The sequence below is a fragment of the Hyla sarda genome, chromosome 6, assembly GCF_029499605.1.
Source record: "Hyla sarda isolate aHylSar1 chromosome 6, aHylSar1.hap1, whole genome shotgun sequence".
Classification (NCBI taxonomy): Eukaryota; Metazoa; Chordata; class Amphibia; order Anura; family Hylidae; genus Hyla; species Hyla sarda.
Genome location: NC_079194.1, coordinates 143957766 through 143975379, shown reverse-complemented (window position 1 = coordinate 143975379; position 17614 = coordinate 143957766). Strand labels below are relative to the sequence as shown.

General features: G+C 42.2%; 1 protein-coding gene across 1 annotated transcript in view; it reads left to right on the top strand.

Moving 5' to 3' along the window:
* The window catches only part of IL34 (interleukin 34), a 51213-nt gene extending 35206 nt beyond the window's left edge, over positions 1-16007 (top strand). Inside the window, exon 7 of the transcript XR_008845069.1 lies at positions 15906-16007. The gene's annotated coding sequence lies outside the window, so the exon portion shown is untranslated. The remainder of the gene's footprint in view (positions 1-15905) is intronic.
* The last annotated feature ends 1607 nt before the right edge of the window (positions 16008-17614 follow it).

Here is a 17614-nt window from a genome sequence, read left to right as displayed (position 1 = left end):
AAGCATTTTTCTATTTTTACACTTTCGTTTTTTCCTCCTCACCTTTTAAAAATCATAACCCTTTCAATTTTGCACCTAAAAATCCATATGAGGGCTTATTTTTTGCGCCACCAATTCTACTTTGGAATGACATGAGTCATTTTACACAAACATTTATGGCGAAACGGAAAAAAAAATCATTGTGCGACAAAATTGAAGAAAAAACAAAATTTTGTAAATTTTGGGGGCTTCTGTTTCTAGGCAGTACATTTTTCGGTAAAAATTACACTTTATCTTTATTCTGTAGGTCCATACGAGTAAAATGATACCCTACTTATATAGGTTTGATTTTGTCGCACTTCTGGAAAAAATCATAACTACATGCAGGAAAATTTATACATTTAAAATTGTCCTTTTCTGACCCCCTATAACTTTTTTATTTTTCCACGTACAGGGCGGTTTGAGGGCTCATTTTTTGCGCCGTGATCTGAAGTTTTAATCGGTACCATTTTTATTTTGATTGGACTTCTTGATCGCTTTTTATTCCTTTTTTTATAGTATGAAAAGTGACCAAAAATACGCTATTTTGGACTTTGGAATTTTTTTGCGTGTACGCCATTGACCGTGCGGTTTAATTAATGATATATTTTTATAGTTCAGACATTTACGCACGCGACGATACTACATATGTTTATTTTTATTATGGTTACATATTTTTAATATGGAATTTGGGAAAAGGGGGGTGATTTAAACTTTTAATAAAGAAGGGGTTAATGTGTGTGTTTTTAAACTTTTTAAACTTTTTTTTTTACACTTTTAGTCCCCTTAGGGGACTTTTAGGAGGAATCATTTGATTCCTCATACAGATGAATGGGATTGCATACAATCCCATTCATCTGTGTGCTCTGCGCTCGATTGATAAAGCCTGGTCCTGCCAGGCTTTATCATTCAGAGAGCCGGAGCCGACACAGGAGGAGAGGTAAGCCCTCAGGCTACCTCAGCAGTGGATAGCTCCCCCGCGATCGCGCTGCGGGGGAGCGATCCACCCCACTGGACCACCAGGGACTGTATCAGGCACCTTTAGACGCCGCTGTCAACTTTGACAGCGGCGATCTAAAGGGTTAATAGCCGGCCGCGGCGATCGCCGCATGTCGGCTATTAACGCCGGCCCCCAGCTACAGGAATCAGCTGGGGGCTGGCCGGTATGACGCGGGCTCGAGTCGGGAGCCCGCGTCATACCCCGGTAACGGCCATTGGACGAGTATAGACGTCCATGGTCGTTATCGGGTTAAGGACTCAGACAATTTTATTTTTACGTTTTCGTTTTTTCCTCCTCTCCTTCAAAAAATCATAACTCTTTTATATTTTCATCCACAGACTAGTATGAGGGCTTGTTTTTTGCGTGACCAGTTGTCCGTTGTAATGCCATCACTCACTTTACCATAAAATTTATGGCGCAACCAAAAAAAATACTATTTGTGTGGGGAAATTATAAAGAAAAATGCAATTTTACTAATTTTGGGAGGTTTCCTTTTCACGCCGTACAATTTACGGTAAAAATTACATGTGTTTTGTATTCTTTGGGTCAATACGATTAAAATGATACCCATTATAACACACTTTTCTATTACTGTTGCACTTTAAAAAAAAATCGCAAATTGTTTAACCAAATTAGAACGTTTAAAATCCCCCTATTTTGAAGACCTATAACTTTTTCATTTTTCCGTATAAGCGGCGGTATGAGGGCTCATTTTTTGGGCTGTGATCTGTACTTTTTATTGATACCATATTTGCTTATATAAAACTTTAATAATTTTTTGGGAAATAAAATGTTATAAAAATCAGCAATTTTTTTTTTACGTTCATGCTGTTCACCGTACAGTATCATTAACATTTTATTTTAATAGTTGGGATATTTACGCATGCAGCGATACCAAATATTTATGTAAAATATTTTTTTTTTACACTTTTTGGGGGTGAAATAGGGAAAATGGGACAATTTATGTTTTTATTGGGGGAAGGTTTTTCACTTTTTTTTTCCTTTTTATTTTTTCCTTTTTTTCCTTTTATTTTTACACTTTAATAGTGCCCATAGGGGACTATTTATAGCAATCATTCGATTGCTAATACTGTTCAGTACTATGCATAGGACATAGCACTGATCAGCATTATCGGTCATCTTCTGCTCTGGTCTGCTCGATCGCAGACCAGAGCAGAGGACCCCAGTAGAGACGGCCAGAGCAAGGTGAGGGGACCTCCGGCTGCCATGCTGGATGATTGGATCATCGCGGCAGCGCTGCGGGCGATCCGATCATCCATTCAAAGTACCACAATGCTGCAGATGCCGTGATCTGTATTGATAACGGCATCTGAGGGGTTAATGGCAGACATATTCGCGCGATCACGGATTACGGGCGGGCCCCTGGCTGCTATCAGCAGCCGGCACCTGCCGCGCATGATGCGAGCATTGCTCTGATGCTCACGGTTATGCATAGGACGTAAATGTACGTCCTGTTGCGTTAAGTACCAGCTCACCAGGATGTACATTTACGTTGTTAAGAGGTTACGCTTTTCTTTCCTGCTTTGCACAGTTCAATGTGTGTTTCTGGCTGTTTCCTTAGGCTCTGGTATTTTTTCTATGCTGTATGACCTCTTTTTGGTGTAGGCTCAGCCTCATGCTGTGTTCTGGGCTCCCTTATTGTTCTGAGCATGCATGTGGTATTCAACACTCCTAAGTATATGTGCATTTGTTGGGGTTTTAAATAAGGACGATGTGTACTTTAATGGCGTACCTAGTTGGAGAAGCAGAGCCTACTTGTGGTCAGGGTAACATTGGGGAGATTTATCAAGCTGTCTCATACGAAGATTTTCTTAGTTGCCTATAGTAACCAATCAAAGCTCGGCTTTCATAAAATCTGAGAATCTTCCTATTGGGGTAAGTTTACACCATGGATTTTTAAGGCTCATTCCGCCTTGCAGCACGGTCCCATTGACTACAATGCGTTTTCCTTGGCTGTGAGCATACAGCGAAAGTCTCTATTTTTACTTATATGTATATGTGATATTTATAATATGTTTATATATAATTGTTTATCTAAACTTTAGCCTGCTTAGATCATGTATTACAGACAACTCTATACATTATGTAGCGGCTGGGTTACTGTAGCTTAGCGTCCAGTGAAATGAATGATTTATTGTAGATGCCCAACACTGAGGCTAGTGAGAGGAGGAGATGGAAAATCAGACACAGGATGTGTTCTAAATGCAGCCATTGCCCAATACTTTGGAATCTGATACTTGTGAACATGTGGATGAATCATCTGTTATTCTGACATGGAACAGTTCTTTTACTGCTTTAAATTCCAGTTGTCTGATGCTATTCATGAAGAAGCACAAGCTCATAAGGGTATATTCCAGAGGTGTAGCTAGTAAAGGGGCCCTGGGCCCACTCCCTGTGTGCAAAAGAATGGGGCGTTGCATGGTGAAAGCTGCCCCCTAGCACTACAACCTCTGTGTCCTCAGTTCACAAATGAAAACTGTGATGGAATAAGAAGCCATCATTGTGCCTACCTGCACCCTGTGACACATGACACAACACTTTTTTTTTTTTTTTTTTTTTGGGGGGGGGGGTTACTTACATTTACTGTATGGAGACTACAACTGTGTGGGGGCAATGTTAATATTTAGGAGTACGTAGGAGCTACCTTTGTTGTGTGGGGGCACTATTTCTTTAAGAAAGGCAATAAGGAGGCACTATTACGGTGGGGGGAGCATTAAGGGACACTATTACTGTGTATAAGTGGTCTCTAGTATACTGCTGCGCGAACAAAACGACTGCGGTAGATTCTTATTCTGGACCAACATATGATGGCCAATGGCTGTGTGGTGGTGTCATGATTACTCACAAAGTTTTGTGGCCATTGCTGCCGCATGCTGGTGGTGTTGTGTCTGCGGCACTGTGTGACTAAACGTAAAATCTACCTCCTCTGCCTTATCATCCATCCATCATCGGGAAATGTCAGCTAATAATTCCTCATCTAGTGCCTCTGATGACTTATCTATTTAATAAAAATAAAACCAATACATTCACTCCTGTCCTGTAAGAAATTATGCAAGCTAACTGGGCAAAATTGGAAAGAAGATTGGATCCTATTATAATGTCAAGCTCTATCTATAAGCAAACCCTAAGCTGGGGTTCACACTGAGGTCTTTGGCATGTACTATAGACCAAAAAAGTGTGCAATGTGCATTGCACAAAGAGAACATAACAGTAAAGCATTAAAAATGACTAGCCCCATGAGGTGGCCAATGATCATCCTATTTACAGGAAAGATTAAGTGGCCATTGCACTGCATTATGGCATGGCTTTGAATTATGAAACTAGGAATTAACTTTCAATCTTGCTGTTGCCATTAGGTAAGTTTTTCCCTTTCAGGCAGCCTGTTGGAGACCTTGAATGACAGCAAATAAGTATTCTTTCGAAGAAACCAAGCTTTAGGTAATTACCTATAAAGAGAAAAAAATATATAGGGGCCGATTAGTCCAAAGAAAAATTACCATTCATTTAAAAAAAAAATCCAAACAAAAAACATCATCTCTGGCCCTGGCAAGAGTCTTGATTTCAGACTTCATCAGACTTCTAGGCCTGCTTCATAAGCCAAATGGTGTGTGCACTGGAACGAAAAGATTTACCACCAAACAGGTATTTTTCTCAACATTCCTTCAAACCCAGTGATCCTTCTGTTGATAAAAAAAAATGTTAATTAAAAAGAGCTCTATAGTTAGTATCGGCATCTAAAATACGAGATGATGTCTACTCCAAAATATTTACAGTCCTGAAGCCAGACAAGAAGTGGTGTTTAGTGATCATTCTTTCATTTATAAAGTAATTAAAAAATGGAAACATAAAATTCAGCTACTAAAGTCATGTCGGGGAGACTACCTGGCCACAATAGACTTGAAAGATTCCTATTACACATTCCATTTCTCCAGTCCCACAGGCACTTTCTACATCTGGCTCTTTAAAACAACTTTTTGTTCACTTGTTTACCATAATGATCCTTTGTAAGCAACAAGGATAAGAAGGATATATATATATATATTGTGACGATCCGTCTTGGGGATTAGCTCTGGGATCGTCCTGGACTACGCCACAGGATGCGTTTCTTCTCAATAAACCAGCAAACAAACGCTTATAGTGCAAATCTGGCACCTTGCCAGTTTTATTAGACAGGTTGCAGGGTAATAAATAAACAAAAAGCAGGAACAAAACAAAATCCTAGACCGTCTGGTCACTGACTAAACAGATCAGCTTGTCCTGACTAACAACCACTGAGCTTCCCTCAGCCGGTTAAACTTATGTCCCCTGCAACCTTCTACTCACAATTCATGGCAGTCTCTTTGAGCCCCTCATAGCTCGGGCTGTGTACTCCTCAGCAGCCTCTGTCTCTTCCCTACAGCCCACATGCTGTCTCCTAGGAAGAGCCTAGATTAGACTGAGTCTCCATCTCATATACACTTCCCTTCCTTCCTGCCTCATTACTTAAGCAGATGAGAGCTTCTGCAGGGTGAGCCAAGGAAATACACCCTTTCCTTGCCACACTGCCACATATCTCCCCCCTTTGCTCAGACCACCGGGAAGGAGCACATGTATTTGAAAGGCAGAAACCATCTGCCTTTCCTTTCTCTTGGACAACTTTTGTCCCAGTCTCTGAAGTCCTTGCCTTTTTTCTTCCGGACTTTTACCAGCCACCAATTGCAAGTCTCTCGGTCACACCTCTCCAGTACCAGGTTCTTCACCCTGGTGTGGGCAGGGTTCTTGAAATTAAGGAGTGAGAGGACCGATGCTTCTAACCTTTGTCTTCTTCTTGCTTGCCGGACCTCTGCCTCTGCTTTAGAGAATCTTTCGGCCTCAGTGGCTTCACCAACCACTGTCTTGTTCTCTGTACCGTCAGAGGACCTCTGACACGGGTCCATCTCAGTTTCAACTTTAGAGAACTTCCCACCTGGTTTCACCTCAGTCTTGTCTTCAGTGGATTTCTCACATGGTTTCACCTCATCCCATCCAGCTTTCTCTTCTGGGGCACCAGCTTCCTCAGGTTTGGCTTCAGAGTCTTTGGCTCCTTCAGATTCTTGTGTAGAATCAGCTTCTACTACTGCAGCTTCTTCAGGCTTACTCTTCTCTTCACCTGTTGCTTCAGTTGTGCCATTCTCTTTACTCACAGCTTTTGAGGTTGACTCTGGTTTAGCTTCTGCTTCAGAGGATTTCTCTGCCTCAGCATTACCTTCAGAATTTTTGGTCTGCTCAGGTTCAGAGGATTTCCCACCAGGTTTAAGCTCAGTCCTAGCTTCAGGAGACTTCTTACAGGACTTCACCTCAATCTTAGCTTTAGAGGTCTTTTTGGCATTCAGAGAAAGCATAACTGTATCCTGTAACTTCGGCCCCAGAAGCTTTTCTTGAGCCAATTCCGCCATATCTTGGTCTCTGCTCTCTTTTAGGACTTCCTGGTCCTCTTCCTTTTTCTCACATTTTCGCAGCTTACACTGGAGCTTAGCGGACTTCATCCTCTCACTGTCAAGTAACTCTGTCAAGTCCCTGACAGTATCTTCCGAAGACAGCAATTGTTTCCTCAATTGTTCATTGTCCGCCAGCACAGCCACCTGCTCGTAGAGTTGCGCTCCCAGCAAAACCAAGGCAGCTACGTGGGACCTTCTGCACGTTTCGTTCTGCGCTTCCAGGCTCTCTTTTAAGATCTTCATGTCATCTTCCAGCTTTATATATCTCAGCTGCTCACTCTTGAGTTGTGCGGAGATCACCTTCTCACTGTCCAGCAACTGTTTCTTGGACTTCACTAACTCATTGATAGCTCTATCTCAACAGATTGGTGAGAGTGGAAAATCTGAGATCTCCTGTTGCAAGTTCTTGTTTTCATGTTGCAGAGTCTTAACTTGTTCCAGGGCCTCCTCATACTGCTCACGGAGCAAGACATTGTCATGACGAGCAGATTGAAGAGCATGTGCAAGGGCACTCTTCACCTTGACTTCCTCCTCAAGTTGTCTCTTAGCTTTAGAGACACTCTCCAGATTGCTGGCAAGAGCTTCAGCTTCCATCTTCATTTCATTATTCTCTTTTTCTATTTTTTCCATGGCTACCAGGCTAGCCTTGTGATCACTCTGCAGAACATGATATGCACCATGTAGAAGACTCACTTCTTCTTCCTGGAAGGACATCCGCTTGGCCAGACTCTGCACTTCACTCTCCTTGCTGGTCACAAGACCCTGGGAGCGGGACAGTTCATCCTGCAGAGCCACAAACTCACTTCTGTGATGCTCCATGACTTTTTCCAGCTGAAGCCTCACTTCTTGCTCTTTTTTAAAGTCAGCAAGTGATTTGTCCCTCTCCTCTGTCAAGCGATGTACCTCTTTTTCTTTCTCCAACAACTTCACAGAAACCATCTGAAGGGTTTCTTCCAGATTCTGGATCTGCTCCAGTTTTTTCCCAAGGCCAGCTCGTCTTTTCCGAGACCTTTTACTGACAGCGGTCTCCTCACTCTCGCTGTTAGACCTTGAGACATCCTCTGGTCCTCTGTCAGACACTCGACCCAGCTCTTCTCCATCTCTAGATGAAGTCTCCCCCTTTTTCGGGGTTGCGGCCACTTGTGCCTTGTTATCATCATCAACAGGTGACACCGACACCTGGCACTCTTCCTCTCCCACCACGTTGGCAACTCTGGAGACTCTCGCTAAACACTCCTGTCCGACTGGCAATCCCTTGGCGGTTAGTTTGTTGCCCCTAGCGACAACTTCAATGGCTCTTGGCACCAGCGAGTCAGGGAGATTCCTGATCAGTTCCTCTGAACTGTCTCTCGGCTTCTTGGCAGACTTTTCTTTTGTCTTGTCACAGTCTCCTTCACTTAGGACTCTGTCTGTGACCGTAAGTGCAGCCCCCAGCTCCACTGGTACTCTTTTCTGGAGTTTTGGTTTTTCCACAGCCATCTCTGGAGCTTCTATTCCAGTCACCACTTTAACTTGACTCGCGGACTGTTCTTCAGCTCCCCTAGTGGTCTGGCACACTCCCACCTGACATATACCTAGGGTCTGCTGACACTCCCTGTCCTCAGCTGAGTTACTGTCCCCTGCTATGTGGTGAAAACCAAGTGTTGTGAGCCTATCAGGTGTTCCTGCTCTAGTCACCTGACTATCTTCCCACAACTGCTGAAAAAACGGAAAATCCTTCCCCAGCACTACTTCATACTCTAAGGTAGGCTCTATTGCAACCTTGTGACTTATGGTACCATAGGGAGTAGAAATACACACATTAACTGTTTTATAACCCCAAATACCAGCTTGTATAGACACTATAGCGGGGTCTGGCTTTCTGCAGCTGGTCTTTACCAGACTTATTATACATTTTGGATCTAACAAAACAGTCATCTTTTTACCTTCTATTTCCAGCTCACACAGGTTTTCTTTTGTCCTGCGAGAGGTGGGAATAGAACTCTTTACATCAGAACACATTAACATAAGTGTTTCAAGAAATACATTATCAGCCTGCATGGGTTCACAATATACAGCACCATTCACACAGTCCAGTAGAGACCCCCCAGTCCTCACTCCTTCCGGAACCTTTGGGTGCGAACTCTCAGGTGCACTCTCAGCATCCCACAGCTGCCAGAAATACGGAAAGTCTCTGCCCAGTACAATTTCCACTGTAAGTTCCGCACATACCTCCATCATATGGCTTACTGTCCCAAAACATGTATCAAAGGTAATTTGAACAGTCTTACCGGGCTCCGGGCGGGACTTCACAAATGGAATTATTTCTGGCATAATCCGAGATACCGTCTGGCAACAATCCAAGTCCACCCACAGTGGGATTCCGCCCACCGACAACTCACGGGACCTCGGCTTCTTCTTGGCGTCCATCGGTTGTGGCCCACGTCGGTTGCTCCCAGCAACAGCCTTTTGAGGTTGTCTCATTTTCTTGAAAAAAATTCTCGATCCGTTGCCCCTAGCAACACTCCTCCACAGACACCAAACTGTGCTTGAACTCCTCTGCTGGGCTCCTCCGACTTGCAATCTTGCAGGGGATTGCTCCTAGCAACAGCTCCTCTCCAACTCGCTTGTTGGTTGCCCTTGGCAACGGGTTGCCCTTAGCAACGGCGTGCCCGCATCCTCCACCAAAATGTGACGATCCGTCTTGGGGATTAGCTCTGGGATCGTCCTGGACTACGCCACAGGATGCGTTTCTTCTCAATAAACCAGCAAACAAACGCTTATAATGCAAATCTGGCACCTTGCCAGTTTTATTAGACAGGTTGCAGGGTAATAAATAAACAAAAAGCAGGAACAAAACAAAATCCTAGACCGTCTGGTCACTGACTAAACAGATCAGCTTGTCCTGACTAACAACCGCTGAGCTTCCCTCAGCCGGTTAAACTTATGTCCCCTGCAACCTTCTACTCACAATTCATGGCAGTCTCTTTGAGCCCCTCATAGCTCGGGCTGTGTACTCCTCAGCAGCCTCTGTCTCTTCCCTACAGCCCACATGCTGTCTCCTAGGAAGAGCCTAGATTAGACTGAGTCTCCATCTCATATACACTTCCCTTCCTTCCTGCCTCATTACTTAAGCAGGTGAGAGCTTCTGCAGGGTGAGCCAAGGAAATACACCCTTTCCTTGCCACACTGCCACAATATATATATAATATTGTACTTGAATGATAGGCTGGTTGAGGCCCAATCCAAGGAGTTACTCCAGTTTACTTGAAGAAAACTTTTATTCTATCCTATAAGATCACAGATTCTTGTTAAGCAAGAAAAAACCTTAATTTGCTGCAACAAAAATGAAATTTATGAGGTGTCAATTACCAATTAACACTTGCCCTGGACACACACACGATTTAAATCCGACCCTCCCAGAGACTTATTCAAACCAATTATTCCAACATGGATAGGTCACAGAAGGCGGAAAACCTTTTCTCAGGTTCTAGTGAGAATGAGCCCAACAATGTAGACCTGAGAATATTGATAAAAAATTTGGAAAGACTCTAAACTCAGGAAACAAAAATGTGGTGGAATTGCACAACCCTGAGTAACTATTTGGAAAAATAAATCATTCCACGGGGCTTACGTATTAAAAAAATGCCCACAATGGTGTATTGTGATGAGATGATTGCAGAGTGGAATGAAGCCATAACAATATGCTCTAAAAGGTTTATGGAGATAATAGTTAAATATGAAACAATTAAACTGGAGAACCTAAATGTGGATATAGAAAAGACCAAAAAGGATTTAGAAGTATTTTCCAGCATGACAGAGTATGATGAGCTTCTGAAAAGAACGAATGAAAAAATAACAAAGATTGAAGAATATATAATGGAAACTAAGAAACGAATCTGCAAAGAAACACAAAAGATTTCAAACTGAAACAACAATATAACTGGGGTAAATGGGACAGGAGCTACCCCAAAATCCATCCTCAAAAAGAAATACAAAAAGAAACGAAGTCCACAACAGAAAGTGACAATCAGTTCTTCGGAGGTTGACACGGGAGACAGCACGGAAGCACAGAGTCAGATAATCCATCAACATCCCAACAAGCGAGCGGCTACAAACAACAACAAAAAGGAAAAAACGCCAAGCGCAAAGGAAAATCCGGAGGGGGGGGGGGGGTGATAAATAAATGGGATAAATGGGGTGTTGAACCTCTCCAAAAGAGAACTGAGCCCTGATCAAATAATTTTGTTAGCCAAAGGTTTAAATTTTTCACCTACAAATAATTTTGACATTTTTGGGACATTGTGTGACATCAATAGCTTTGTGAGAAACCTAACAGTGAAGAGACATTTTTTTCATATAAATGAAGGTGAAATTAACAATGTACAAGAAGAACAAAATGTGGTAAATTAATTTAGAGAACTTACCTTTGGGGAACAAGTCACGCTATGTAATTTACAGGAACTGGGGAGAGAAACAGATAATGAGAACAAAAAAATAAATAAAAACATATGGCATAGGAGTAAAAACTCCTCCTTTTACCCAGTTGTATCCAGAACAGACAGCATGGACAGATTCCAGGAAGCAATTGAAAGGGATCTTGTTGCCATGAGCAACGACATCTCTCACTCACCCCGATAAAAAGACAATTTGTCATGGGGAGAAAGAAAAGCACTAAAAGAGTTGTCAGCATAAGACGACATAATTATTAAAATGTCTGATAAGGGTGGGGTGGTCACAGTAATGGACAAAAGTGTTTATTTAGAACAAATTAAAACAATGCTTTCCGATGAATCTGTCTATGCTGTCTTAGAGAGAGACCCAACTGAAAAATTTCAGATGGATCTTGTAAAATTATTAGAAGAGGGGTTGGCTCTTAATGTGATCACACAGAGGGAAAAGGATTATTTGCATGTACAGCACCTAGTTATCCCAATTATGTATGCCCTTCCAAAAACACAGAAGGGGATAAATCCTTCACCAATGAGACCCATTGTGTCTAGTGGGGGTTCGTTGCTGGAGCATTTATCAATATGGGTAGATCAATTATTGCAACCCCTAGTACAGCGTGTTCCTGGTTATTTGAAGGACTCAGGTGATATTTTGAAAATGTTTGAAAACAAAAGATGGGGTCCGGAGCATGCATGGCTATCTTGTGATGTAGTGTCTCTTTACACGAACATCCCATGGACGGTAGCCATGCATGCTCTGGATTACCATCTTAGTAACCATAGTGATTATACACATGAGTTAAACGAATTTATAAAAATGTCAGTTTGGTTTTTGATGTCCCGTAACAATTTTGTGTTTGATCGGAAGTTCTATCTACAAAAGAGTGGAGTATCGATGGGGGCAAGACACTCCCCCTCATTAGCAAACCTAACCATGTCATACTGGGAATCCCAGGTCATTTTTTCAGATGCCGACCCATATTGTAAAAACATACAGTGGTACGGGAGATTCATAGATGACCTCCTTCTCATCTGGGAGGGGGATGGGTCTCTCGTACCACTGTTCATACAGCACATCAATCAGAATCCTTATAATTTAAAATTCACTTTTCACACAGACAAAAACAAGATAACATTTTTGGATTTAGAGTTAAAAGGAGTAGTTGGAGAAACCATTATAGTGGCCACACATCGCAAACCAATCTCAGGTAATACAGTTTTGAGGGCCAATAGTAATCATCCAACCCATACAATAAAAGGAATACCTGTAGGTGAATTAACCCGTCTCAAAAGAAATTGCTCCAGCAATGAAATTTACAATACACAGTCTGAAAATTTAATAGGTAGACTGAAGGAGCGAGGATACGAAAATAAGATATTGAATAGAGCTCAAAAACAATAGTGTCCAACAAAAACAGAACAGATTTAATCCATGGAAACAAAAATTTGAATTTGAGGACAAACCTACCTTGTCATTAACATATTCCCCTTACTTCAGCAAAATTTTAAATGTGGTGAGACGCCACCTACACATTTTAAAACAAGATGATATCATATCTAAAATTTAGCATAAAGGTTGTAATATTGTTTCAAAAAAAGCCCCCACATTAAAAAATCATTTGTCACCTAGTTTTGTGGAGGAACCTCGATCAAATACAAGTGGATGGTTGTCACAAAAGGGTTTTTATAGGTGCGGACATAAAGTTTGCCGCACGTGTAGTTTTGCCAAGGTGACAAAGGAATTTGAAAATGCAGATGGCAGTAGAAAGTATGAAATCAAAAGTTATATGAATTGCAACAGCAAAAATGTAGTTTATATAATTGAATGCTTATATTGCAAATTAAAATATGTAGGATACACTACCCGTAATTTAAAAACAAGAGCTCTAGAACATCTTAACGATGTGGGAGCTCTGAATAGAAATAAATCTGCTGCATCCTGTCATTTTCAAACGGTACATGGTGGGAATACTGCCGGATTCAGAATTTATGGTATCGAACTCATAAAAATGGGTATTAGACAAGGTTGCATCAGAAGTAAATTAGAGCATAGAGAGGCCTTCTGGCAGTTCACTCTTGGTACTCGTTCCCCAAGTGGAATGAATATAAGACGTGAACTACTATTCCATTATTGAAATAATTATTGCTAACATTCATCCATATGCATATGTAAGAAGAATTACAATGATTCAACAAAGGATTATGTTGCAATATAAATGGTTATGAATACAGTGTTGTTACTTTTTATAATAACCTCCTTTTTATTTTGAGTGTGTATTAAGAAACAAAGTCTCTACCCAGTCATGTGATCCCGCGGGGAGGTGCAAGCAGCCTCAGTGAAGTGAAAAGGATTAATCACCTCTCACCTGGGCTAGCAGAGATAAAAGCTCTTACCTGCCGGATCCATGACGTCACTGAGGAAGAGCGCGCATGCGCTTGAAACGCGTATGGCCGTGGAGGGAGTCGGTTTTACTGTGTGTTATATGTGCCTTTTGATACAGAGAAAATAAAGCTACAACTTTTAACTGGTGCCAGATCATCGCTTGTTCTTTGTCAATTACCAATACCAGACATATGACCCCAAAACATTATCTATGAAGAATTCTCAAGCTCAAGAAATCTCAAGAAGTCTTTGCTGGCTTGTCCCAAAACCTCACTTTGTAAAGTGAAGGCCTTACATAGAATGAGGACCTGTTCTATAGAAGTAGTACCTTTGGTCAAATAGCCCATAGAAGAAAGTGACAATGGGGCAGTGGTTGAGAAATCCCTTGCCCCTCCTTGTCCTTGGACAAAATTATTTAAATAAAATCTGTATCCAGATATCCAGAGAAGATATCACTTACTGGATTAGAATACCTTTCTTGGGTAAGTCCCTCCAGTATACGCCTTAGTATTTATCATAATCGATGCCGGAGACTGGGGCTCAAGCGCATTTGTTCTAGATGGTCCATAAAAGAAACAAACTTGTCGTCAACCTAGCTCTGCTCCATTTTCTTTCTTTTCTCTTTTCTTTTCTCCAAATGACCGCCTACAAGATGTGTGCACCACAGATGGACATGGTGGCGAGGTAGAAGTTTCAGCTTCCCTTCTGTTTCATTGCAGATTGCAAATACACAGTTGGGAAAAGATTCCTCTATGTATTTCCCCCTTTTTTTCTAATTCGTAAGGTGTTCCAGAAGATCAGGTGGGAGAATACAGTCGTTATAGCAGTGACTCCTTTCTGGCTTTAAAGGGCCTGGCTCCCTCTGGCACTTTTGAAAGGAGACAACAGGAAGCTGCTGCAGTGGAAGGGCCTTCTAATTAAAAAAAGGTTTTTGACATTGAAATCCATCTCCTCTACATCATAAGGGGTTTTCCAGAATAAAACTATTGATGACCTATCCACAGAATAGGCTATCAATAGTTGATGAGCAGGGTGAGAATATACAATGGACGGGGGCTGGAAGTCTCCGCTCTATACATGGTTTGTAGTGGTGGTGCTGAGTCAACTAATGATGACCTATACTGTATATAGGCCATCAATAGTTTTAGGGTGGAAAATGAGAGGGGAGGGGGGGGGCTGATGCACAGGTAGACCCATGCCTACAATGTTTGCTCATTTGTTGCCTAATCTCTGGGCCTATTACATGGATCAGTATCTGCCTGCTAGAGCTGATAATCGCCCCCTTAAGGGGACCTTAATCTTATTTGAAGGGTCTTTACTTAATGGCATTGTTCTTAGATCATAGTCTTGCCTTATTACATTTTCTCCAGGAAGTTCTTTGGAAGGAATGCAAAGAAGAGATGTAGCGGCACTCACGGATATCTGCAGGGATTCTTTATTTGAAGAACAGGTAGAGAAAGGCAGCAACAAGCTAGAGTGTTCCACAAGAGAGAGCAACACAGTGTTTCACCGGCGGCTTCTTCCGGCTCTATATAGTTCTTTGGAAGGGTCTGAAATGTCATACACTGTAGTACAAGTTGCAATTATCAGCCATAAATTCCTAAAAAACAAACAAAAACTTTCAAATAACCTACTTGTCCAAATATTTTTCAAGGCAGTTAAAGGGGTTATCTTGGGTTACAGGAAAGTACTTTACTATTATTCTACCTTTTAGTTATTAGTTTATAAATCTCTTATGTGTCTAAGGACCTCCAGGACATTGAACTCGCCAATATTCCTGTTAGAGATGAGCGAACTTACAGTAAATTCGATTTGTCACGAACTTCTCGGCTCGGCAGTTGATGACTTTTCCTGCATAAATTAGTTCAGCTTTCCGGCGCTCCGGTGGGCTGGAAAAGGTGGATACAGTCCTAGGAGACTCTTTCCTGAAGGCCGAACTAATTTACGCAGGAAAAGCCATCAACTGTCGAGCCGAGAAGTTCGTGACGAATCAAATTTACTGTAAGTTCGCTCATCTCTAATTCCTGTAGTCCAAAGGCAGTGCAGAAGCCTTTGCTGCATAAAACAATGTTTTGGGGTCTTTTAAAAGGAATCTCAATGCATATTAATCTATTATGTACTGTCCCCTAGGGTTATAAGGAAATGTGACTTTTCTGTGCTGCCTACAGGCAACAATATTTTAAGTAAATAAATAATCTTTATTGTTAGTCCTGCTGTTGGCTGAAAGCTTGCTACAGTTATAGCTATGCTATATAATGCTCCGTGAGCCAACAGCCTGGATTCCAGACTAATATATTGTATCAAACAAATACACATTTGTGGCGCTGATGTGTTTATCTCACAGAGGACTGGGTACAGTTGTATCTATTTCTAAGAGCAGGGTTGACTATGTCCAGGACTGTAGCCTCTGAAAGTATTGAAAAGTTATTTAGTGACAGCAACCTAAGATCTGTAATTGTTGCAGTACTGGATCATGAAGTATATTAGAAGGTTCTTGAACTTCAGTCATACAATGATAAAACGTTATGTATATAAAACTGGAAAACTTCTTTAAGCCCTCCTTCACACACACTTTTTGTTTTTTTTCTTTTCCTCAGTGGGAGCCTGTCAGGTCCCCGGGGCCTCACAAACCAGCCCCTGAACTCGACAGGTCAGGAGAACACTGTTCCCACGCTGTTCTAAGTTCTCCTGCGCTTTCAGAGATGCTGCAGAGAGCAGAAAATTGCCTGGTAACTCGTTTTAAAGTCACAGTGAGTGATTAGTCATGCTTGGTGCACTTTATAAATGCTAGCTTTTTTCTTTTTATGTTGCTTTGAGTTTTTGGTTGTGTTTTTTTGTGGCATTTTCCCATTACATATCATGCGATTAATTGAAAATGTGATGTAAGGGTGTAGCTATATACACTGCTCAAAAAAATAAAGGGAACACTAAGATTACACATCCTAGATCTGAATGAATGAACTAATGGTATGAAATACTTTTTACGTCTTTACATAGTTGAATGTGCTGAAAACAAAATCACACAAAAATTATCAATGGAAAACAAATTTATCAACCCATGTCGGTCTGGATATGGCGTCACACTCAAAATGAAAGTGGAAAACCACACTACAGACTGATCCAACTTTGATTTAATGTCCTTAAAAAAAGTCAAAATGAGGCTCAGTAGTGTGTGTGGCCTCCCCGTGCCCGTATGACCTCCCTACAATGCCTGGGCATGCTACTGATTAAAGGACAGTCTGTGGTGCAATGTGGCGTTGGTGGATGGAGCGAGACATGATGTCTCAGATGTGCTCAATCCGATTCAGGTCTGGAGAACGGGCGGGCCAGTCCATAGCATCAATGCCTTCCTCTTTCAAGAACTTCTGACACACTCCAGCCACATGAGTTCCAGCATTGTCTTGCATTAGGAGGAACCCAGGGCCAACCGCACCAGCATATGGTCTCACAAGGGTCTGTGGATCTCATCTCGGTACCTAATGGCAGTCAGGCTGTGCGGCCCCCCAAAGAAATGCCACCCCACACCATTACTGACCCACTGCTAAACTGGTCATTCTGGAGGATGTTGCAGGCAGCAGAACGTACTCAACGGCGTCTCCAGACTCTGGTCACGTGCTCAATGTGAACCTGCTTTCATCTGTGAAGAGTACAGGGCACCAGTGGTGAATTTGCCAATCTTGGTGTTCTCTGGCAAATGCCAAACATCTTGCATGGTGTTGGGCTGTAAGCTCAACCCCCACGTGTGGACATTGGGCCCCTCATACCACCCTCATGGAGTCTGTTTCTGACCGTTGGAGTGGACACATGCACATCTGTGGCCTGCTGGAGGTAATTTTGCAGACCTCCTCCTTGCACAAAGGCGGAGGTAACGGTCTTGCTGCTGGGTTCTTGCCCTCCTAAGGCCCCTTTCACACTACATAATTACTCAGTTTTCAAAGTTCCATCAGAAAATCGGCAGTAAAACGGCAATTACAAAATCCTATACGGCTGTTAGAAAATCCCATTATAGTCTATGGGATTTTTCTAATAGCCGTTTTAACCTGTTATAGCCCATTATTAACCCCTTAGGGACCCATGACGTACCGGTACGCCATGAGTCCGCTCCCGTTCTATAGAGTCATAGCAGGTCGGGCCCGGACCCGTGGCTAATAGCATGCGGCACTGATCACGTTGCCGCGCGCTATTAACCCTTTAGACGCGGCGTTCAAATTTGAAGGCCCGTCTAAAGTGAAAGTAAACTAATGCCGGTTAGCTCAGGGATCTGTTCGGGATCGCCGCGATGAAATCACGGCATCCCGAACAGCTT